Here is a 26,555-nt window from a genome sequence, read left to right on the forward strand (position 1 = left end):
TTTTTTTTTTTTTTTTTACAAAAATTGAGCATTTTTTCTGTACCCTTTTCTAAAAAGTTAATAATACTTTCTTGGAGATCATGTCACAATGTTACACAAAGAACCTCCGCAACTCTCCTCAACTGTACTAAAACAGCTTTCACATGCATTATCTCACTGAAAATAGCTGGACATGGATTAGACATGATTTACTCTTTTTTCCCTTGTGTGACAAACTTAACCTGCTGATGTACAGTGAAGAAGTGCCAGAGCTAGGACTAGGACACAGACCTTCCAATTCCGTGTCCATTGTTCATGTCTTATCTGTGATATCAGCCTGTGTCTGAAATTGATGTGAGGATTCAATCCTTCCTTTATAATGAGCCATCTGGATGTTTACATTTAGTGGCACCGTTGCCCTAGCCCAGTGTCTAACTAAATATAATTGCTCTGTAAATGTTTGTTGTGTGGAATAGCATTGGCTAATTCATAACCCTGGGTGATGATTCACTTTTTATCATCAATCTCTCGTGTTTCCTAGGAGATATATCCTTAGCATATGTGGTGACAGAAATGCCAGGCACGGATGCAAATACAAAATGTCCTGGTCCCAGCCAAGTGCAAATTGGAAAAATTTAAACAGTCTTCCAGCTAGCACACTGGTGAGTCAGATAGCACCTTTCTGCCCTGCAAGGTCTCCAGTCTGTAAATCTGAGAAGCAGAAATAGCATCTTTAGTCTCCTGATTTTTCCTTCTTGTGATTCCCATATTTATTGGACAGAAAAGGATGAACTGGGTAAACTGCCCTGTTTATAAACCCTCATTTTTAGGAATCTGCAAAACATGCTTGTTTCCTTGGAAAGTGATTATACAAATTCACTCCCTAGTTGTGAGCTTGTGCAAATGTGTGTAGTAAGAGGGGTGACTCTCATGTTTAGTGTGAACATATGCTTTTACATGATTAAAGAAGCCCAAGCAATGATTGTCAGTATCCTGTTTCACTCAGTTTTCTGCATGTGATGGGTAAGGCAGCCTTCTCACTCAGATTACACTTGATTTGGTTCCCTATTTGGGCAACTCGTTTTTTGCCCTTCATCAGTTTTTACAGATAATTGAGGGGTATAAGTGCATATTAGAAAACCAAGTGGGGGGGCTGGCCCGGTGGCTCACGCTTGTAATCCCAGCACTTTGGGGGGCTGAGGAGGGTAGATCACTTGAGGTCAGGGGTTTGAGACCAGTCTGCCTAATATGACAAAACCCTGTCTCTACTAAAAATATAAAAATTAGCCGGGCATGGTGGCATGCACCTGTCATCCTGGCTACTGGGGAGGTTGAGGCATGAGAATCACTTGAACCCAGAAGGTGGAGGTTGCAGTGAGCTGAGATCACACCACTGTACTCCAGCCTGGGTGACAGAGTGAGACTCTATCTCAAAACAAAAACAAAAACAATAAACAAGCGGGGAAAACCTGAGTACCCTATTTGAGCCATGGGTTACCTAATTTCCAAGCAAGTAATTTTATATTACTAACTTTTAACTTAATTCCAGAGGATACACTTTGAATAATTCAGTACTTCAAAGTTATTTGAGGCTTGGTTTATGATACAGTTTACAAATAATTTTGATCATCCTCAAAACAACATTATGAGATATATATTATTAAAGACCCATTTTAAACATAAGGAAACTAGCACTAGAAGGGTAAGAAACTTGTTCAAGGTTGAGTTGAAATTTGAATGCTGGCATTCTGATCTTAAGTTCATTCTCTTGAACACTATGCCGTAATGCCTCCACCCACAAGAGGGGAAAACGGGCAGATTCTTAAAAAGGCACTGTGTCTAAAATCTTATGAAATCTGCTCTGAATAAAGGCCTTTACTTAGCACAGTTGAAACATACTGAACCCATTTTCAATGTTGTGTAATGGGAGGGAGGTATACACATACGTTGGTGCTTGTTGGGATAGTGAGAAGGTTAGGTCCATGTAGGGTATGTCCACTGGTCCAGGGATCTTCATGTGAAGAAACTTAATTTAAGAAAAGAAGCCATTGAAAGAGGCAGGCTTGGGTTGAAAAAGGCAGGCTTGGGTATGGACAAACGATCCCTACTGGGGGATACTTACAGTAGCAGATATCTTACTCACACTCCTATGGGTTCTTGCCTTTGCTCCAGGAATTTTTGCCCAAGACCTGGAGAGGGGAGTGGAAACAAGAATAGAGTTGCCTCAGAGGTAAGGAGTATTTTTCCACCTGGCTTGAAGCGGCCACATTTCAGAAGGATAGAATCATGGAAGACTAGGTAGTGAGCCAGACCTGGGTTACCTCCCAGGAGCTGCAGCATAGATCCTACTGAGCCTGGGAGTCACTGGCAGGTGTGTAAGAGATGCACCCATTTGGACTTCCGTTGTGCACCCCAGGAGGAGAAGGGTGCCAAGCCAGCAATGGCAGAAAAGCACAGTGGCCCAGAGACCTAGGATCTGAGCAGGAGGGAGTATCTGCTTAAGTCCCCTAAAAGTCCTCTAAGCTTGGAAATCACAGGTAGAGCCAGAGAACTACTGCTTGGTTACATGTCCCTACTTCCTCTTTAGGCTGATAAGGCCTGGGAGATAGGACATGCTGCTTGTTCTTTCTGTGAGAAGCAAAGCATCAAACTCTTGCCAAGGAGGAAGGAGAAAAGTAATACAGTATTTGTAAAACACAATTTATGCTTTTCAACACAAATTTGTTATGTAAGATATTGTAATCTATTTGTAATATAAGTTAACAATATTGTAAACTTACTTAATTCTCAAAATTCATTCTTAGCTGCTACTGGGAGTACAATTCATAAGAGTGGTTTATGGTAATGTACTTAATTGTCTTCGTATTTTCAGTCTTCAGCTTAAAGATTGTGAGTATTTAACACAATGCTTAGGATCATGGTGTTCTTGTGATGGTACCAGAACATTCATTCAGTGTTGTGTAATGGGAGAGAAGTATACACGTACAAATTAAGAAATAATCTAGATGCCTTTGAATACCTTACATATAATTCACATGGAAAGGCTGCAAATCACCACTTGATTCTTTGCATTTTTCTTAAGATTCTTTATAGTTCATAAGGCACTTTCATATAAATTTCCCGATTTGATCTTCAGAACAACCTTAGTTATGGCAGGTCTCAATATCTTCATTTTTCTTATGGAGAAATTGAAATCCAAAGAAGTAAAATGGCATATCCAAGGTCACATAGAGGGGAGTAGAACTGGATCTGAACTCTGTTTTCTGAATTTAATTTCAAAGGTTTTTCATTTTACCTCACGTTCCCTGACCATCCTTCCGTCCGTCCGTCCGTCTGTCTGTCCGTCTATCCGTCTGTCCTTCCGTCCATCCATCCATCCATCCATCCATCCATCCATCCGTCCATCCATCCATTCATCCATCTTTTCATTATCAATTCATTCAACAAAAGTTTTTGAGTGCCTATTATTAGTCAGGCATTGCAGTGGGTGCTGACTCATAGAAATATGAGTCAGTCATAGATCCTGTTCCCAGGGACTTTTTAATATACCAGGGATATCAGCTACAGGGCTGAGTAATTCTAAATGGAGACAGAAAGTGGTGAGTACTATGAGTGAATCAGAATGCCCCACAGGAATTCTGGTGCAAGAAGGATAACTTAGAACTGGAGACAAAGGAGTAAGGGCTGGAACAGGAGGGATTTACATGGGAGGGGGCCATCTGATAGGGGTGCTATGTGTAGAGACAAATCCTTTGAAATTAATTGGCTGGGAGAATGGCCCAAGCTTAACCTGAAATGACTCTTAAGAACAAGTAAAGAAGAAAAGAGACTGAACATATCTAAGATGGAATGGAAAAGGAAGACTTTTAGCCAGTGACATGACCTTTTAAAAGAATATACACAGACTTTAAAGTTCTGAACCAAAGGGAGAAAATCTGAAAAGTGGAGGAAGAGACTTAAAAGTAGGATGATCCAGAAGCACAGTGTTTCTAGACGTAGTGGGGTATTTTCTGCTGAGGCTGAATACTTGGAGCATCTTGTGGGTAAGAGCAACAGAAAATCTTGATATAGCTGCTTCCACAACAGGTTGAAGAGAATCAAAATCAACACATATACAGCAGAGTTAGAACAGCTAAGAAACTTGGAAACTCGAGCTTTTGGAAGTGGGTCCAACTGTTATGAGTGTTAAGGTAGCAGTTGTGGTGAGCTGAGTGAATGAGTTTTAGAAACAGATCACCCAGGGATTCTCAGTGTTTAGATGTGGTTTGTATATTTAATGTGAAATATATATCTTATAAAGCATTTTCTGTTAATCTATGTTTTAGTATGATGTTGTGATGGTTGTTTGCTCTGTATGTGTGATTTTTTTTTTTTTTTGAGACTTGGTCTCGCTCTGTTGCCCAGGCTGAAGTGCAGTGACGAGATCATAGCTCACTGCAGCCTCAACCTCCTGGGCTCAAGTGATCCTCCCACCTTGGCCTCCTGAGTAGTTGGGACCACAGGCATGTGCCACCACCCCCAGCTCCTTTTTAAATTTTTTGTAGAGATGAGGTCTCACTTTGTTGCTCACACTGGTCCTCCAGCTTCTGGGTTCAAACAGTCCTTCAGCCTCAGCCTCCCAAAGTGTTATAGACATGAGCTACCATTTCCAGCTGATATTTTGTATTGTGGTGAGAAAAGAAAGTAGGGAATATGCCCATGAGGAATTATCCCATGAAACTAATTGTCTCAAGGAATTAATCTAAAAACTGCCCTGACTTAAGGTAACATGTACCTGATTGAAGGTCCCAATTCACACCTAGTAGTTCAGGAATTAGGTGAGATCAACCCCAAAAGGACCAAATGATAATATTTCCACCCTTCAATTCAACCAGGGGGGTTTGTATACAGAGAAAAAATGTGGCTAAGTTTGTGTATTCCTTCCTAGATTATAAAAACCTACAAAGGGAGGGACCATTTCTTGATCATCTTTGCATTGCCTATACCTAGCATTGTAACCAGAAGGTCAAGTTCTGATCACATGCATACAGCCTCGTCTGCGTGCAGCTCTGATAGTCATCACAGTTCTTTACAGACTACAGAGATGGTGGGCCGTTTAAGTGATATAGACATTAAGTGCCACAGGAATTCACAGTAGGGGAAATCACTTTCAGCTGGGGCGGTCCTGAAAGCCTTCTTGAAAAAGGTAGGACTGAATTAGACCTGGTGAAATTTATACTGCCAAAGGGAAATGGGGAAAATGGTGTGTCCCCTCACCCTTCAGCATCCACAGAATAGCTGGGACTTCAGAGGGTGCCCATGAAGGAGATGGAGCTGGAGAAAGAGAGCTTTGCAAGTCACAGCTACCTGCCAGAATCGTGGAGTCTGTGACATATCTCTAAGGCCGTGCATCTTCAAATAGAAATGAAAATTTGAGCATGGGGAAAGATGAAAGGGAGGAAAAGAGGACCAGATCTCTGGATTAAACCTCTTGAAAGGGATGGTTAGGGAGAAGAAGTCAACTCAGTCAAATTCAGAAAGAGACGAAAGAGGATAAAAGTCCCATCCAGGCCAGAAGCAGTGCTCTGGGTGAAAGATGTTTTCAGTGAGATGGTGTCAGGGAGGAAAAGCTGATAGGGTTTACTTAGAATGTATGGTCTTCTTAGTTCCAAGGCTAAAGTAAAAAAAGACAAAAGAGAGCATGTGAGAGGAAGCAACTAGGGAGAGAGAAAAAAAGTCAGCAGACCTCCAGTAAGGCGCTGCACACATCCTTGAGTCTGTGTCTCTGCACTTCTTCCACGTTTCCCTGTGGCACTCCCCATCTCAGAGGCTTGAGAAAGCACAGGGCCTCTGTAGTGTTGATACAGAAAAGCTGAAATCAGGGCTCACTGCCTGGTTGAATGGAGGAGGCAGGGACTTAAAAGTAGAACTATTCATAAGCCAAGGTGGGTGACATGAGGCCTTCCACAGCAATGTCAGAGGAGAGGGAAGATGCCACTCTTGAGTAACAGGAAGTTACTGTAACACCACTTTTTATGGCTACAGATGACAAAAATACTACCAATGACATTTATTTGAGTACTTACTATGGGACAGGCCCTGAATAGTTTATATATATTCATTCATCTAATACAACAACTTTATGAGTAGGCACTATCATTAAGACAGTGTACAAAAAAAAAATGAATTAAATAATGCAGATAAAGCAGTCCACTTTGACCACCATATACCAGCCTTCCAAAGGGTTCAGATGTTTCTCTTTTGGCATTCGATGGTTATTTAGATGTTGCCCAGTTTTTCTTCATTATAAGCAGCATGGCATTGACCATACTGGTACCTGCCTTCCTGGGAACTTGCAAGTCATTCTGCAGGATAAAGACCAAGAAGTAAAATTGCTAGGTGGAAGGCAATGTGTATTTACAAGTTTTTTTAGATACTCTAAATTGTCCTCCAAAAAAAGGCTTTTTCAATTCATATCCTCACTAACAGTGTGCAAGGTATATACCTTTTGCTACTCCTCAGGAAAACCTGCTGTTATTAATCTTCTTACATTTTGTGCTAATCTCCTGTGTGAAAAATGTCTTGCAATTATTTTAGTTTGTTTTTCTCTAATTGCTAGTGAGGCTGTGCATCTTTTCACATCTTTTAACACTGGCTCTTTGTCTTTCTTCTGTGAATTACCTTCTCATATCTTCGTTTATTTCTATTGGGGGCTATTTGTCTTTGTCTTGTTGATTTATAGGACTTCTTTACATATTCCACATGTTTGTTATTTGTTACATGTGCTGCAGGTATTTCCTCCCAGTATATAATTTCTTTTATTTTTAGTTTATGGAGCCTTCTACCATTTAAAAGCTTGATGTATCCAAATTTATTTTCCTTTCCTTTCCTGCTTCTGCATTTTGTACCTTGATGTATTTTGCTGTACTTTATACTTTCACGGGTTTGCTTTCATGTTTGGCTCTTTAAAACATCTGAAACACATTAAACATACATAAAACGTCCTCTTTTCTTATCCCTAGACACAGAATATAATAAAGAAAATGCTATAATTATAGAACTGAATCCCAAAACAAGAGTTAAGTAGAAATGGCCATCATCCCATCTGGATGTGCTGGGAGGTGCTGGCAATTTGCCAGAGAGAGCTTCCTAAGGCATGCATCTCCAGTGCTCCAAACTGCTTAGAGAATCAAACTCTTCCAAAGGGATTTCTCAAGGTAAACCCTACATGGAGTATTTTCCATAATACATTAATATTCTGGGATATTAGTAAAGTATTAACAATTATCACATGAGGAAAGGCTTTTGTGGTCATATGACTGGGAAAGACTTGGTTAAACAATATTAAATGGGTTTCTTTGAAGGCTACTCAATTAATGAACATCTATTTTGGTCAGAGGCTGTAAGTTGTCTTCTGATAGAAGTTTACAGTGTGTTTAAAAACCCAAGGGACCATTTAGTTCAGAGCCAAGTTTCTCAACTTTAACTACATTTTGGAATAGCCAGGGAGCATTAAAAAAAATGCGGAAATTCAAGTCTCTTAGCTTCAGGGACTGTATTTAATCGGTCTATGGTGTAGTTTGGGTATGGGAATTTTAAAAGTTTCCCTGATTATGACAATGGCCAACCCAAGTGAAGAACCACTGACTAGCTTCATGGCTTCATTTAGTAGACAGGGAACACAAGCCAGTTTGGGGAATAGCTGGGGCCAGATACAGATGTTTGGAACCCTAGACCTGGCCTTTCCCTCTATACTGTGCTGCCTTCCTACAACAGTTCATTAATTTGTAGGTTTCAACCCGGAACACACATTACAAGCTCTGGCTTTTTGGCATATATCAGATGCTACCTTGCATTGCTTGTTGGTTCTGAATAGCTGCAGTTTTCTTTTCTGTAAAAGGGGCCTAATACCCCATCTTCCTCATGTCATCATTATTCTTTGAATTGAATGAGCGAATGCATATGAAAGTTCTGAAAAATGTACATTATGCAAATAGAAATTAGAGTGGGCAAATAAGGTCAGGTAACCCAGTGCCAACACAGTGCTCCATTCATAAATAGGTTTGGGAGATGTTTATTGACAGTAATTGCTTGTGGGAATAAGAAGCAGCTGCTCTTACGGAATAACTTCCTCACAAACACACCTGGAATCCCTCGCATCCCAGCAAGCTGTCAGCATCACCTCCCTCAGGGAACTCTTGATTAAGGTTACCATATTTTCAGCTCCAGGCATTCAGAAAATAAATTCTACATAATTAAAATGCACATGCATATGCATGAACGTGTATATAATTTTGCATGCTGTGTTGAATAGTCTCCAACTTAATAAAGTAGTACACCCTGCGGTTGTCATACTGCGGGTGTCTCTTTCCCTGGGCTATCCCCTAATACAGAGGACAATTGTTCGGGGACCAGGGAGACTTAACTAATGGAAGGAGCTGAAAGAAGCTGTAGGCAAAGGAAGAGGCATCCAGGGACTGGAATGGGAGGCCTCCATCCTGCTGACAGCAAAGGAGCAATGTGGCTTTCCCAGAGCATCGAGCAATGCTTTCCTGCAGAGGCTTTGGAAGCCTTTAGGACTCTGTAGGAATCTGGAAATGCAACCTGCTCTGTGCTCGGGAGACCACCTCCTCCTTAGCCACAAAAGGAATTTAGAGCAGCCTGAAAGCGGCCGCCACGGACTTTCCCTTCAGCGGTAGGGAGGAAACAGCCTCACTGACAACCCAAGCAGTCGGTGTCATTTGTAATTAATTCAAAGTATGTATGTGGTAGGTCCTGTTTGTCCTGGAGACACACAGTGGGTGTTCAGACCCCACCCCTGTACTTGTGGAGAATGCAGTTGTATGGAGGATACTGACAAAAAGTCGATGGAAAAATCAAAGAATGACATTTTGTTGTGTTATGAAGGAAGCAGACGAGGGGCTGGCAAGGGTGGGGTGGGAGGGCATTTGCTTTAGTGATGATGGTCAGAGGGAGACCAGCGTGACTAGAGAGTGAGGAGGAACCTGGCAGAAAAGCAGAGGAGACCCAGGCAGGGAGCAGATTATGCCAGCGTGTGTGGGTATGCTGCATCTATTAGACAGCCATGTCCACTGCGTGGGTGATAGTCAGGGGCAATATTTAAAATAGTCAACACCTGGCAGGGGTGGACCTGGTTTTGCTTAAACATTTTGGGGAGAGGGCCTTCCTTAAAAAAGGAAATTTTAAAATGTCTGCTCAAAACTGATATGGCCTTGTAAACACATGGGTAGGGTCTTTGAAAGGTGTTTTGCATATGGAGGCCCTGAAACTTAGGCTTTGACAGATTCACAGTAAATCCACCTTTGAAAATCATTCAGAGCAGATGCCAGCAGTAAGCACTGGTACAGCTATTCTGAGGCATTCCAGCTAAATGTCAGATGCGGATGCAGAGGTTCTTTCAGGGCTAAGGAGAAAACCTTGAAACAAGTGGGGCAAGGGTGTTAGGGATATTTGCATGGGAGTGGGGGTAATGATGCCCTCTGAACCTAAGCTGCAAAGTTACAGAAGTTATAATATATATTACTGTAATATAATATATAATAAACAATGTATGCAGACAGAGGAAAATAATGGAGTCAGTGAGTTAGAGATCTTATAGAAGTCCTAGAATTGCGCTAGTGGGGTGCCAGAGAAAGTGAGCTAAAATGACAATGAAAATGAGTCCTTGGAATCTAGAGGTTAGAAGTTGCCCATTTTCTGGTGATGACAAAGGACAGGAAATGACCATGCAGTGGGTGGCTGGGATGGTGTGGAGGAAATGTCATTGAAATTGAGGGTCGGAGTGTGGGATGGCTCACCCATGTGGAACTTTCAGCTGCAAATGATGTCATGAGTTGGGTAGAGAGGAAGATAATGAGACTTTTTTTTTTTTTAATTAAACTTGAGAACTCTTTATTGTGTAAGAAACAGCTATAACTCTCATTTCCTTGGTTGCTAGGTGTGCTGTCCAGGATCTGGAAAGAAAAGTGCACACAACATCTAAATTTTTCTCCCAGTGGGAGATTCTACTGCTGGTATTAGAATCACAGGCAGACATTACTGCACTTGTTTGGGCTTGGCTGAATCCATGATCAGTTACATAGTTATAGATGTCTGCACTTTCCCTTTCCTTGCTGGAGGTGAATGCCTTTCGAATGGTCATAATCTCTATAGAGAAGTGTGTTATTAAATAGGAAAAAAAAAAACAGCAACAGATATTTTATAATATATAATCACTTTTGTCTTGCAAAAGCCTTTCACATTTATCTCATTTGATCCTCAGAACATAAAACACTGAGCGTATTCCCATAAAAGACAGAAAGAAACAGTCTCAAAGAAGTTAAGCAAACCACGCAGCTTACACATGTTATAGAAACCAGAGCTGAGGCTTGAATCCAGGCATTCTGCCTCCCTATCCAGTGCTCTTTCCACCGTAGCATGGCCTCATATCTTTGTGGTGATGTTGCCATCTCAGCTGCTTCTACCAACTTGTTTGTTCCTAATGTTGCAAGCCTGTTGGTCTCAGAGAAAAGGGGCAAATGAGAGAATCCTGGGCCTGAACCTTCAGACCCATGAGATATTTGCTTCCTCCAAGCTGGAGTTTGCTTACTAAATGAACCGTGCTGGTTGTAAAGATCATGAAGCCACCTGAAAAAGATTTATAAGCTGTTGGGTGATCATCATTAATGGGAATACATTGGAGTGTGGGCAATCTTTAATTTACCACCTTGCTTTGTGAGAGTGTGTACACTGGTATGGATACATGTACAACCCAGGCAGCCTGCTACACCAGTTTCCAAGCTGGCTTGCTTCAGTGCATTTACACACATCAATCCTGTCATTGGGACTATCCTTCTTGGCATCATTGCATGTCTCATTCAATCTCATGTCCTAGCTTAAATACTCAACTCTTTGGACTACTCTTGATTTTCCTAGATAAATGCAAAGTTTTCCTCCTCTGAACTCCCTTTCACCCTCCTGGGACCTCACTTATGGTACTTTTCATCTTGAATTAGTGGGAGGTGAAAAACAACTAGTCTTTCCTACTCTATTGTAAATGCAATACTTTAAGGCCAGGGAACATGTGTCATTCATATTTGTGTATCTGCCAGTGTTACCTTGCACCCTGATGTAAGGGAGTTTTGTTTACAGTCTGCAATGAGGGACTGCTCATTGGGCCCCCAGTCTGCACAGCAAATCTTGATTCAAGGCACCCAGAAGAGTTGACTGGGGGTGTCTGGAGCTCATGAGAGAAAGAAGGTTGAATTGTGGTCCTAAAGAGGGAAGGTAAAGTCACAGAGCGAATGAGATCACCCCAGGAAACTGTGAGGACTAGTAAGAAGTGATGCAGCCCGAGGACTGAACCTTAGGCAAACACATAAAGGGAGAAAAGAAAAAGAGGAGCCTCTGGGAAGGAATCACTGGGATGCAGGATAAAGTGAAGTCATAGGAGTCAGGAAGGAATGGTGAACAGTGGAAACATTCAGAGAGATAAAATAAGATGCTTTTAAAAGTGTCCGTTGGATTGAATGACAGAGAGGCCATGATGTTCTTTGCCATGATAGCTTCTGTGAGGTGGTGGCTAAGGTGATCAGATGTCCCCCACTGCCTGGGACTGAGGGGGTTTCCAGGATGTGGGACTTGCAGTGCTAAGACCAAAAAAATTCTGGGCAAACTGATGAGTTGGTTACTGTGAGAAAAATAAAAATCAAACTCCAGGGCTGAAGAGCGAGTGTGAGGGAGGAAGCAGCAACTGGAAGTGAAGAGCAGTTTTTGGTTCACAACAAAATTGAGCAGAAAGCACAGAGTTCCCATAGACCCCTGTTCCTGCACACACACAGCCTCCTGCCACTATCCACATCCCACACCAGAGTGGACATTTGTTCCAATCAGTGAACCTGCACTGACACATCATTATCACCCAAAGTCCATAGTGTACATTAGGGTTCACTCGATGTTGTATGCTATATGAGTTTTGACAAACGTACAATGCAGTTTAGAATGTCAATATGGGAAGAAATTATTAGGTGTAAACAGATTGGAAGGGAAAGGAGACATGGATACATGAAACTGCATTTGTCTGCACTTTACATAAGGTTGGAAGAGTACCAGTTGTCCACATCAAAGAATAAAGGGCTGATGGAGATTTGGGAGGAAGTTAAACCCTGCCTCAAAGTCAACTCCCGTGTAGATCGCTAAGGAAAGGCCTATTCCTTATGCTACCTATATGAACCTGAGATGCCAGAAACACATTGTAGCAAAAGAAACCCCATCAAAAAGTGGGCAAAGGATATGAACAGACACTTCTCAAAAGAAGACATTTATGCAGCCAACAGACACCTGAAAAAATGCTCGTCATCACTGGCCATCAGAGAAATGCCAATCAAAAGCACAATGAGATACCATCTCACACCAGTTAGAATGGCGATCATTAAAAAGTCAGGAAACACAGGTGCTGGAGAGGATGTGGAGAAACAGGAACACTTTCACACTGTTGGTGGGACTGTAAACTAGTTCAACCATTGTGGAAGACAGTGTGACGATTCCTCAAGGATCTAGAACTAGAAATACCATTTGACCCAGCCATCCCATTACTGGGGATATACCCAAAGGATTGTAAATCATGCTGCTATAAAGACACATGCACACTTATGTTTATTGTGGCACTATTCACAATAGCAAAGACTTGGAACCAACCCAAATGTCCATCAATGACAGACTGGATTAAGAAAATGTGGCACATATACACCATGGAATACTATGCAGCCATAAAAAAGGATGAGTTCATGTCCTTTGTAGGGACATGGATGCAGCTGGAAACCATCATTCTCAGCAAACTATCGCAAGAACAGAAAACCAAATACCACATGTTCTCACTTATAGGTGGGAACTGAACAATGAGATCACCTCGACACAGGAAGGGGAACATCACACACCAGGGCCTATCGTGGGGTGAGGGGAGGGGGGAGGGATAGCATTAGGAGATATACCTAATGTAAATGACGAGTTAATGGGTGCAGCACACCAACATGGCACATGTATACATATGTAACAAACCTGTACTTTGTGCACTTGTACCCTAGAACTTAAAGTATAATAAAAAATAAATTTAAAAAAATTCTCAAGGATATATGGATTCTGGACTAGGTCTTTTACTCATGACTCATTTATTCCTTCAACAATGCCTCTCAAGAGGTCTTGTAAGACATTTCTTTAAGCAGAATATTAAGATGAAATTTCTGTTTCTGGAAGCATGGTATGGAAAACTAGGTGCTCTGTCTGGCTCTTACCAAAACACAATTTTAAAGTCTGGTTAAAATATTTTTTAAGAAATTAATCGCAAGCAGGAGCCAGGATGCAGTGAGAGTTTAGAGTCCTAAACCAAAGTGAATAAAAAGGAACAAACTGTTAACACATGCAACAGTATGGAGTAACTCAACACCATTGTGCTGAGTGAAGGAAGCCAGACAAAAGAGAATACATACTTTATGATTGCATTTACATAAAATTCCTGAAACTGCAAACCAATCTGTAGTGATGGGAACTAGGTCAGTGGTTTCATGAGAGTAGGAGTAGTTGGAGGAATTGTTCCAAAGGAGCAGGGGGAAGCTTTTGAAGTAATGGAAATGTTCAGTCTCTTGATTGTAAGGATGATTTCATCAATGTGTATTGCCAAAATTGATCAAATATGTGCAGTTTATGGTACTTCAATTATGCGATAACAAAGATCCTAGTAAAAATCCCAGACTACCTCAGGAAAAAAAAAAAAGTCACAGTAAGAACTCAAACTTGAACATTGCTTTGAGTGGTTTTTACCTTGAGGGCATACACCAAACTCTGCTGATCCTAAGCTTCCGTCTCACATCCTGTCAGGGCAAGGGGAAAGGAGAAAAAGCCTGAAGTGGAGAGTTTAATAGGAGAGCCCCTGTAGGAAACTGGTACCTCCATGTGCTGTACTTTTAATGTAAGGATGACCAAAACATAAGCCGGTCCCTCACTCCCTGCCCGCCCAGGGGATAAGTTTTATGTTTATCTATAATTATTTTATCTTTTTTTTTTTTTTTTTTTTTTGGGACAGAGTCTCAGTCTGTGGCCCAGGCTGGAGTGCAGTGGCACGATCTCTGCTCACTGCAACCTCCACTTCCTGGGTTCAAGTGATTCTCCTGCCTCAGCCTCAGCTGGGATTACAGGCACCTGTCACCATGCCTAGTGAATTTCTGTATTTTTTTTTTTTTTAGACAGATGCAGTTGCATCATGTTGGTCAGACTAGTCTTGAACTCCTGACCTCAAGTGATCCACCTGCCTCAGTCTCCCAAAGTGCTGGGATTACAGGTGTGAGCCACCGTGGCAGGCCCCTATACTTATTTTGTCTTAATAGCAGACACAAGGTTTCTAGATTAGCGATCAGACCAATTATTTACTTACCACAGTAACATTAATGGTTCTCAATGCTCCATTTACCCCTTTGTGGTGATATGATGAGAGCAGATATTCCCCTTGCATGTACAAAGGGAGTCAGTCCTTCGGGAGGGAACCCCAGAAATTATGAACCTCAGAGTTTATGAAGGAACTGCTGCCCTTTCCTCTGCAGATAGGAAGAGAAACCCTTGCTCTCCAATGTAAACCAATCCTCTATAGGAAGAGAAGGGGAAGGTCCCTAGGTGTCCACAATCCTTTGAAAGTAAATAAATAATAGTTTCAGGGAAAATAAACCTTCAAATCTCTCTGGGATAATAAACTATGTCTAAATTCTAAGGCTTGTTTACCATTCACTCATACTTTGCCAGGAATTTTTGCTCATGCACAAACAGGAAAATAGTCACACTGTTTCTTGACAGAGGATCCATGGTAACACTGCCTATCTCGAGCTTAAATACTTATTGGAGAAGTGAAATACTCAGTTGAGCATTAATAAACATAATATGGCCTCATGTAGACTGAATTCATGTTATCTGGATTGTAATAATAAAATAGGCACTTAATTGATTATTTAACAGCTGATTAGATATAGCTCAAAACAGACCTGAGAAATAAATCTAAAAAGATCAACCAGTATGCTGCAAAGAGAGACGAAAAGATGGAAAATATGAAAAAGTGGTTAATAGGTATGGGAAAGAGAATGAAAAGATCTATCATGAGTCTAAATGGAGTCTCAAAGGGAGAAAAGAGAATGGTGAACAGGCAATTTTTGAAAAGATAATGACTGCAGAATTGATGAAAGACTAATCCTCAAATTCAGACAGAGCAATGAATTCTGAGCAGATTAAATTAAAATAAATACATTCTTAGGTACATCATGGTGTATATTAAAAGCAGCAAGAGCGCTTACTCACAAAGAACACCTAGATCACTGACCAGGAAGTCATCAGATTTTTAAAAAATTGAGATGTAATTTGCATACCATTAAATTCGCTCTTTTTAAAGCGTACAATTTAGCTATTTTAAGTATCTTCACAAGGGTGGAACCACCACCACTACCTAGTTCCAGAACATTTTCATTACCCTCAAAAGAAACTTGTACCATTTAAACAATGATTCTGCATTCCACTCCTTTCCCCCAACCCCTATCAGCTAATACTCTACTTTCTGTTTCTATGGATTTACCTACTTTTGACATTTCATACAAAGGGACTCATATAATGTGGCCTTTTGTGCCTGCTTTCTTTCACTTAGCATAATGTTTTCAAGGTTCATTCATGTTGTAACATGTATCAGTCAGTACTTCATTCCTTTTTGTGGCTGAGTAATATAATAATAATATTCTATTGTATGGATATACTTTTTCTTTATTCCTTTATCAGTTGATAAACATTTGGGTTATTTCCACTTTTTGGCTATTATTAATCATACTGTTATGAACATTCATATATCAATTTTTGTGTGAACATATGTTTTCAATTCTCCTCGAGTATACCTAGAAGTGGAATTTTTGGGTTATGTGGTAACTCTATGTTTGGTTTCTAATAAAGTAGCTGCACCATTTTACATTCCCACCCGCAATGTACAAGGGTTCCGGTCTCCCCACATGTTTGCCAATGCTTGTTTTTGTCCACGTTTTTGATGATAGCCATTGTAGTGGATGTGATGTGGTATTTCACTGTGGTCTTGATTTGCATTTCCCTAATGACTAATGATGTTGAGTGTCTATTCATGTGCTTATTGGCCATTTATATGACTTCCTTGGAGAAATGTCCCTTCAAGTCCTTTGCCCATTAAAAAAAATTGATTGTCTTTTATTTTTGATGTATAAGAGTTCTTTATATATTCTGCATTCTTGATCCTTATTAGATATGTTTGTAAATATTTTCTCCCATTCTGTGGGTTGTCTTTCACTTTCTTAACAGTGCCTATTTTTTTAAAAAAATGAACCATTGAACACCAAATTCAAAAAATTTAAAGACTATTATAGTGTTCTCCTGATTTGCTGGTTACCTCCTTTTAGTCTTCACTGGGTAACTTTGGCAAACCCAAATATAAGCTTACCTTGGATGCCTGCCTTTCTCTGCCATCTCTGACAATTGCTTACCACTCCCCAGAAATATATTTTCTGTGGAGTGGACATACCGTAATGTTTGTAAATTCTGAGCTACTCATTTTTTCCTCAATGTCAGATATGGCCTTGTGGAATACAGAATGACTGCCCCTAGACAACAACAATTTAAGGGTGGTCAGTAAGAGGAAGTAGCAATTCAAAGATATTTGCCTCATGCATGGGCACATTTGTATGTGAGTGTGTGCATATATGTGCCTTGCAGATCCAGAGCTATTGGGATAGGTTGGTAAAATGATTGATGGTCTTCCCCAGGAGGATGATCAATATTAACTATATATGGATGGTTTTTCTCAGATTCCTCGTGCTTTTTTTTTTTTTTTTCCAATTTACTTTATTGGGCAAGTAGGAGAGACATGGAGTTGATCCTGTCATTTCCCTCCAAACAGGTTGAGGAATTCACCTTGCATACCTCCTGTTTACTCATACAGCCCCTCCTCACAATCCCTCTGCATCCCTTCCCTCTGCATCCTCACCCTATGGGTCACTGAGTTGCATTGATTCAGCTAACTCAGTGTCTCCTACCTAACCATGTCTTCCTTCTGTTTCCATCCACACCCATGAAGTTTAGGGCTTCATGGCTGGCAGCCTCCTAACTCACCTCCTTGTTGCAGTCCCTCAAATTCCACCCTGACCTCTGCACTACTGCCCTAGCATCCTTTTAAAAGCTTGTCGCTTGTCATTTACACTCTGGAAACCTAACAAGAGGGACCAGGTCTTCTCATCTTTAGAAAGAAAACATAAATAAGCATGTCACTTTTGTGTTAAAAATCTTCTCTGGCTTCCCTCTACCTTTCACCTGCGGTCTGAAGAACTTGGCATGGCATCCAAAGCAGCTTCCAGGTGCTGCCATCATCACACTTCCTGCCCGACTGTCCACCCTTCTCCTTTCCTCTCACACCCTGTCCTTGTCTACACCAAGGCTGCCCTGCTCTACTCTGTCCCCTATCATCGAAGGCATCCCCGTGCCTCTGGTGCAGTTCCAGCACCAACTCTTCTGTGCAGACTGCCCTGGATGCTTGACCAGGATTCTTCATTCGCTCCCACTGTGCTTTGTCTGTGTCTCGCAGACAACAGTTATCGCATGCCTCCTGTCTCCTTCCTGGAAGGCGGGGATTTTGTGAATTCATACGTATCCTCTCAGAGCCTGGCTAATCATTGATGCTCAATAAACATTTGTTGAATTGAGCTAAATTTTTAAGTGTGAACTTAACTTTAGAAAGAAAAACTCAGGGAGAAAAATCAGGAGAGGAGGTGGGTGTGGGTTTCATAGGATAACAGTCTCTTGATTCCCCAGAATTTCTAGATGTTTCAGACCCCTGCCTCATGCGGCCCTTGTTGCTGTCACTCTCTTTCTCCTCTTCCCTCAGTCTCTAGCTTGCCTGCTACCCCTCCTCCATATGGCCAATGGTTGTGGTATCTGCCTGCTTCTCCTCTGGCTTGTCTGATGGTCCCACGAAGAGCGAGGAAGGCAACTTTTCTGGGACTGTCTCCATGGGGACTTGGAATGTAATAAACAGTCTTCCTGCTGCAGGCAGGCAGGCAGGCAGGAGGGGCAGGAGAGGGAGGCAAGGTTTCACGTCCCTTTGCTCACTTGCCCTGGAGTGAAATGCATGCCCCATATTCTGAGAGGAGAGAATTCAGAGCAGGTGTTTCCTCCTCTGAGAGGCAGAACATTCCTCTAGCATTTCATCTTTTCTCTGCCGTCTCCAACAGTTGCTCACCAACCCCCAGAAATGTATTTCCTGTGGAGTAAAATCTAGGGTTCAGCTGAAAGACAGGAAGCAAAATCATAAAACCCTTACGTATCAAACTGTCTGACCTGCTGATGTAATTCATTTGCAAGGACACTATAAGGATGTTATACTTAGGGCTTGCGTTTGGCACCAGCTTTTGGGAATTGCTTTCTCTTTCTCTGCACATAGCAAGGACCATCCCTGTCCTTATCCTGGGGTGTGGGACCTACCCTCTTTAACCTCTGTTACCCAGTTTCTTGGCCACTTGGGGCTTCCTTCTTATAACTTCTTGTAATGACTATACTGAAACTCACGTACCTTTTCTGTATAGCTTTGAAAACAGATCTCCCCATCCATCCCTCCTGCCCCTTCATGCCTTTCCTAAGCTCTCTCCATCAAAACACACACTTATAGGGCTAGCCCAGTGCATAGCATCTACCTACACAGTCCAGCATGGTATCTACTCGTTCTTGTGTCAGACCCCTATTAACTTCAATAGGGATGGCACTGTGTTCAAGAAGCTGAAGAGACCCACAGCCAGTGAATGAGACATAGGGTTTATTGAAGGAATTTACACACAGGGAGATCTGGTGGCAGTGGGTTAGAGAGGAGAACTGCCACCACTTTAAAAAAATATGCAATATGTAGCATTTTCACTTAGTATTCTTTCTCTAGCAACCTGCACCTGGTAACCTTCATTCAACCAAAAACAAAAGGCCTTGAGCCCCTGTATGAGCTGCATTCCACAGGATGGGCAGAGGGCATGTGTCGGTGGTGGGGGGGTTTAGATGTTCCTCATAGATAAGGAATGAATCTCTGGGTTGGTCACTCCCAGATTCCTTATCTTGGAACTCTAAACACATTCTTCTTAGACCATAGGGTCATTCTCAGGGTATGCTTACATTAAGGTATTGCTGTCACTTCTGTCTGCCATACATTGGTGTATGTCTGCCATACACCAATATATTGCTACTTAAATGTAAATGAAGGAAAATTTTCCTGGCCGGAGCAATCAGACAAAAGAAAGAAATAAAGAGCATCCAAATTGGTAAAGAGAAAATTAAACCGTTGCTGTTGGCTGATAATATGATCATATACCAAGAAAATTCTAAAGATTCATCCAAAAAGCTCCTAGATCTGATACATAAATTCAGGAAAATTTCAGGTTACAAAATCAGTGTACACAAATCGATAACACTACCAACAATGACCAAGCTGAGAATCAAACCAAAAACTCAACCCTTTTTACAACAGCTGCAAAATAATAATAATAATAATAATAATAATAATAAAATACTTAGAAATATACCTAACCAAGAAGGTGAAAGATCTCTACAATGAAAGTACAAAACACTGCTGAAAGTAATCCTAGATGACAAAAATAAATGGAATCACATCTCATGCTCATGGATGGCTAGAATCAATATTGTGAAAATGACCATGCTAACAAAAACAGTCTACAGATTCAATGCAATTCCCACTAAAATACCATCATCATTCTTCACAGAACTAGAAAAAACAATCCTAAAATTCACATGGAAGCAAAAAAGAGCCCACATAGCCAAAGCAAGACTAAACAATCAACAACAACAAAACAAATCCAGAGGCATCACATTACCTGACTTCAAATTATACTATAAGGCCATAGTCACCAAAACAGCATGGTACTGGAATAAAAATAGGCACATAGACCAATGGAACAGAATAAATAACGCAGAAATAAACCCAAACACTTACAGCCAACTGATCTTTGACAAAGCAAACAGAAACATAAAGTGGGGAAAGGACTGCCGCATATTCAATAAATGGCACTGGGATAACTGGCAAGACACACGTAGAAGAATAAAACTAGATCCTCATCTCTCACCTTATACAAAAATCTACTCAAGATGGATCAAAGACTTAAACTTAAGACCTGAAATCATAAGAATTCTAGAAGATAACATCAGAAAAATCCTTCTAGAAATTGGCTTAGGCAAAGACTTCATGACCAAGAACCCAAAAGCAAATGCAGTGAAGACAGAGATAAATAAATGGGACCTAGTTAAACTAAAAAGCTTCTGCACAGCAAAAGAGATAATCAATAGAGTAAACAGACAACCCACAGAGGGGGAGAAAATATTTGCAAACTATGGATCTGACAAAGGACTAATATCCAGAATCTACAATGAACTTAAACAAATCAGCAAGAAAAGGGCAAATAATCCCATCAAAAAGTGGGCTAAGGACATGAATAGACAATTCTCAAAAGAAGATATACAAATGACCAACAAACATATGAAAAAATGCTCAACATCACTAATTATCAGGGAAATGCAAATCAAAACCACAATTTGATATCACCTTACTTCTGCAAGAACAGTCATAATCAAAAAATCAAAAAAATAGATGTTGGTGTGAATGTGGTAAAAAGGAAACACTTTTACACTGTTGGTGGGAGTGTAAACTAGTACAACCAGTATGGAAAACAGTATGGAAATTTCTTGAAGAACTAGAAGTAAAACTACCATTTGATCCAGCAATCCCACTACTGGGTATCTATCTACACAGAGGAAAATAAGTCATATGAAAAACATGCTTGCACATACATACTTATAGCAGCACAATTCGCAATTGCAAAAATGTAGAACCAGCCTAAATGCCCATGAATCAATGAGTGGATAAAGAAAATGTGGGGTATATATATACTGCTCAGCGATAAAAAGGAATGAAATAATGGCATTTGCAGGAACCTGGATAAAGTTGGAGACTATTATTCTAAGTGAAGTAACTCAGGAGTGGAAAGCCAAACATTTTATGTTCTCACTCATAAGTACGAGGATGCAAAGACATAAGAATTACACAATGGACTGTAGTGACTCAGAGTAAAGGATGGAAGAGGGGTGAGGAATAAAAGACTACACATTGGGTACAATGTACACTGCTTGGGTGACAGGTGCACCAAAATCTCAGAAATCACTACTACAGAACTTGTCCACGTAACCAAAACCCATCTGTTCCCCAAAAACTATTGAAATTTTTAAAAAAGGAAAAAAATGAAAAAAGTTAAAATTAAAAATTTATACTAGTCACATCTTGAGAACTCAAGAGCCACATGTGGCTACTGGTCACATATTCGTCACTGTGGATTTAGGACATTTTCATCATTGCAGAACATTCTATTTGAATATAATGTCACTATGAGGAGCATGTCTGTCTTTCTGGGACATGTTCATTGAATTTTATCTGAGAAAAACGATTTTTTAATTGAAGCTTTTATTATTCATCTATTAGTTTCTTCAGAGTATCGTTTTCTTTCTTTTTTTTTACTTTTTAATTTCCACAGATTATTGGGGAACAGGTGATGTTTGGTTACATGAGTAAGTTCTTTAGTGGTGATTTGTGAGATTTTGGTGCACCCATCACCTGAACAGTATACACTGTAAACAATTTGTAGTTTTTATCCCTTACCCCCTTCTCACCCTTTCCCCCGAGGTCCTAAAGTCCATTGTGTCATTCTTATGCCTTTGCATCCTCATAGCTTACCTCCCACTTATGAGTGAGAACATACTATGTTTGGTTTTCCATTCCTGAATTACTTCACTTAGAATAACAAACTCCAGTCTCATCCAGGTTACTGCGAATGCCACTAATTCATTCCTTTTTATGGCTGAGTAGTATTCCATCATATATTATGCACCACAGTTTCTTTATCCACTCGTTGGTTGATGGGCATTTGGGTTGGTTCCACGTTTTTGCAATTGAGAATTGTGCTGTTATAAACATGTGTGTGCAAGTATCTTTTTCATGTAATGACTTTTTTTCCCCTGGGTAGATACCCAGTAGTGGGATTGCTGGATCAAATGGTAGTTCTACTTTTAGTTCTTTAAGGAATCTCCACACTGTTTTCCATAGTTTACATTCTCATCAACTGTGTGGAAGTGTTCCCTGTTCACCGCATCCATGCCAACATCTATTATTATTTTTTTGATTATGGCCATTCTTGGCAGAAGTAAGGTGGTATCGCATTGTGGTTTTGATTTGCATTTCCCTGATAATCAGTGATGTTGAGCATTTTTTCATATGTTTGTTGTCCATTTGTATAACTTCTTTTGAGAATTGTCTATTCATGTCCTTAGCCCACTTTTTAATGGGATTTTTTTTCTTGGTAATTTGTTTGAGTTTGTTGTAGATTCTGAATATTAGTCCTTTGTCAGATGTATAGATTGTAAAGATTTTTTTTCACTCTGTGGGTTTTCTGTATACTCTACTGACTATTCCTTTTGCTGTGCAAAAGCCTTTAAGTTTAATTAAGTCCCAGCTATTATTGCATTTGTTTTTGGGTTCTTGGTTATGAAATCCTTGCCTACACCAATGTTTACAAGAGTTTTTACAGTGTTATCATGTAGAATTTTTATAGTTTCAGGACTTTAAGTCCTTGATTCATCTCAAGTTGATTTTTGTATAGGTGAGAGATGAGGATCCAGTTTCATTCTCCTACATGTGGCTTGCCAATTATCCCAGCACCATTTGTTGAATAGGGTGTCCTTTCCCCACTTTATGTTTCTGTTTGCTTTGTCAAAGATCAGTTGGCTACAAGTGTTTGGGTTTGTTTCTGGGTTCACTGTTCTGTTACATTAGTCTATACACCTATTTCTATACCAGTACCATACTGTTTTGATGGCTGTGGCCTTATAGTGTAGTCTGAAGTCAGGTAATGTGATACCTCCAGATTTGTTCTTTTTGCATAGTCTTGCTTTGGCTATGTGGGCTCATTTTCATTTTATATGAATTTCAGGATTGTTTTTTCCTGTTCTGTGAAGAGTGATGGTGGTATTTTGATGGGAATTGCATGAATTTTTAGATTGCTTTTGGCAGTATGGTCATTTTTACAATATAGATTCCACCCATCCATGAGCATGGCATGTGTTTCCATTTGTTTGTGTTGTCTATGATTTCTTCAGTAGTGTTTTCTAGTTTTCCTTGTAGAGGTATTTAACCTCCTTGGTTAGGTATATTCCTAAGCATTTTATTTTATTTTATTTTATTTTTGCAGCTCTTGTAAAAGGGGTTGAGTTCTTGACTTGATTCTCAGCTTGGTCACTCTTGGTGTATAGGAGAGCTACTGATTTGCATACACTAATTTTGTGTCTGGAAATATTACTGAATTCTTTTATCAGTTCTAGGAGCTTTCTGGAGAAGTTTTTAGGGTTTTCTAGGTAAACCATCATATCATCAGCAAACAGCAACAGTTTAACTTCCTCTTTACCAATTTAGATGCCTTTTATTTCTTTCTCTTGTCTAATTGCTACGGCGAGGACTTTCAGTACTATGTTGAAGAGAAGTGGTGAGAATAGGCATTCTTGTCTTGTTCCAGTTCTCAGAGGGAATGCTTTCAGCTTTTCCTCATTCAGTATTATGTTGGCTATGGGTTTGTCATAGATGGCTTTTATTACACTGAGATATGTCCCTTGTATGAAGGTTTTGCTAAGAGTTTTAATCATAAAGGGACGCTGGATTTTGTCAAATGCTTTTTCTACATCTATTGATGATCATTTGATTTTTGTTTTTAATCCTTTTTATGTCGTGTACCACATTTATTGACTTGTGTATGTTAAATCATTCCTGCATCCCTTGTGTATGACTTGTGTGAAACCCATGATCAAGTGGGTTTCATATTGACTTGTGTATGAAACCCACTTGATCATGGTGGATTATCTTTTAGATATGTTGTTGGATTTGGTTAGCTAGTATTTTGTTAAGGATTTTTGCTCTATGTTCATTCGGGATATTGGGCTGTAGTTTTTTTTAAATCATGTCTTTTTCTGGTTTTGGTATTAGGATGATACTGGCTTCACAGAATGATTTAGGGAGGATTATCTCTTTCTCTATCATGTGGAATGGTGTCAATAGGATGGGTACCAATTCTTCTTTGAATGTCTGGTAGTATTCTGCTGTGAATTCATCTGGTCTTGGACTTTTTTTTGTTGGTAATTTTAAAAATTACCATTTCAATCTCGCTTCTTGTTATTGGTCTATTCAGGGTATCTAATTCTTCCTGACTTAAGGTAGGAGGGTTGTATCTTTCCAGGAATTTATACATCTCCTCTAGGTTTTCTAGTTTATACATGTAAAGGTGTTCATAGTAGCCTTGAATGATCTTTTGTATTTCTGTGGTGTCAGTTGTAATATCTCCTGTTTTGTTTCTAATTGAACTTATTTGGATTTTCTCTCTTCTTTTCTTGGTTACTCTTGCTAATGGTCTATCAATTTTATTTATCTTTTCAAAGAACCAGCTTTTTGTTTCATTTATCTTTTGTATTTGTATTTCTTTTTGTTTCAATTTCATTTAGTTCTGCTCTGATCTTGGTTATTTCCTTTCTTCTGCTGGGTTTGGGTTTGGTTTGTTCTTGTTTCTCTAGTTTCTTGTGGTGTGACCTTAGGTTGTCTATTTGTGCTTTTTCAGACTTTTTCATATAGGCATTTAGGGCTATGAACTTTGCTCCTAGCACTGCCTTTGCTGTATCCCAGAGGTTTTGATGGGTTGTGTCACTATTGTTGTTTAGTTCAAAGAATTTCTAAATTTTCATCTTGATTCCATTTTTGACCCAATGGTCGGTCATTCAGGAGCAGGTTATTTAATATCCATGTATTTGCATGGTTTTGAAGGTTGCTTTTGGGGTGGATTTCCGGTTTTATTCCATTGTGGTATGAGAGAGTGCTTGATATAATTTCAATTTTCTTAAACTCGTTGAGGCTTGTTTTGTGGCCTATCATATTGGTCTATCTTGAAGAAAGTTCCATGCACTGATGACTAGAATGTATATTCTGTGATTGTTGGGTAGAATGTTCTGTAAATATCTGTTAAGTCCATTTGTTCCATGGTATAGTTTAAATCCATTGTTTCTTTGTTAACTTTCTGTCTTGATGACCTGTCTAGTGCTGTCAGTGGAGTATTGCATTCCCCCACTATTATCATATTGCTGTCTGTTTCATTTCTTAGGTCTATTAGTAATTGTTTTATAAATTTGGAAGCTCCAGTTTTAGGTGCATATATATTTAAAACTGTGATATTTTCCTGTTGGACTAGGCCTTTTATCATTACATAATGTCCCTCTTTGTCTTTGTCAACTGCTGTTGCATTAAAGTTTGTTTTGTCGGATATAAGAATAGCTACTTCTGCTAGCTTTTGGTGTTCATTTGCATGGAATGTCTTTTTCTACCCCTTTACCTTAAGTTTATGTGAGTCCTTACGTGTTAGGTGAGTCTTTTGAACACAGCAGATACTTGGTTGGTGAATTCTTATCCATTCTGCAATTCTGTGTCTTTTAAGTGGAGCATTTAGGCCATTTACATGCAACATTAGTATTGAGATGTGAGGTACCATTCCATTCATCGTGCTATTTGTTGCCTTTATACCTTTTTTTTTTCCAATAGTACTTTTGTTTTATAGGTCCTGTGAGATGTTTGCTTTAAAGAGTTTCTGTTTGATGTGTTTCCAGGATTTATTTCAAGTTTTAGAGCTCTTTAGTGGTTCTTGTAGTACTGGCTTGGTAGTGGCAAATTCTGTCAGGCTTGTTTGTCTAAAAAAGACTGTATGTTTCCTTCATTTATGAAGCTTAGTTTCACTGGAAACAAAATTCTTGGCTGATAATTGTTTTGTTTAAGGAGGCTGAAGGTAGAACCCCAATCCCTTCTAGCTTTTAGGGTTTCTGCTGAGAAATCTGCTGCTAATCTTACAGATTTTCCTTTATAGGTTGCCTGGTGCTTTTGTCTCACAGCTCTTAAGATTCTTTTCTTTGTCTTAACTCTAGATAACCTGATGACAATGTGCCTAGGTGATGATCTTTTTGCAGCGAATTTCCCAGGTGTTCTTTGAGCTTCTTGTATTTGGATGTCTAGGTCTTTAGCAAGAATGGGGAAGTTTTCTTTGATTATTCCCCAAAATATGTTTTCCAAACTTTTAGATTTCTCTTCTTCCTCAGGAATGCTGATTATTCTTAGGTTTGGTCATTTAACATAATGTGAGACTTCTTGGAGGCATTGTTCATATTTTCTGTCTTTTTTTAAAATTTTACTTTAAGTTCTGGGATACATGTGCAGAACGTGCAGGTTCGTTACACAGTTATACATGTGCCATGGTGGTTTGCTGCACCTATCAACCCGTCATCTAGGTTTTAAGCCCCACATGCATTAGATATTTGTCCTAATGCTCTCCCTCCCCTTGCCCTCAACTCCCCGACAGGCCCCGGTGTGTGATGTTCCCCTCCCTGTGTCCATGTGTTCTCATTGTTCAACTCCCACTTATGAGTGAGAACATGCAGTGTTTGGT

The sequence above is a fragment of the Mandrillus leucophaeus genome, unplaced genomic scaffold (assembly GCF_000951045.1).
Source record: "Mandrillus leucophaeus isolate KB7577 unplaced genomic scaffold, Mleu.le_1.0 Scaffold464, whole genome shotgun sequence".
NCBI lineage: Eukaryota > Metazoa > Chordata > Mammalia > Primates > Cercopithecidae > Mandrillus > Mandrillus leucophaeus.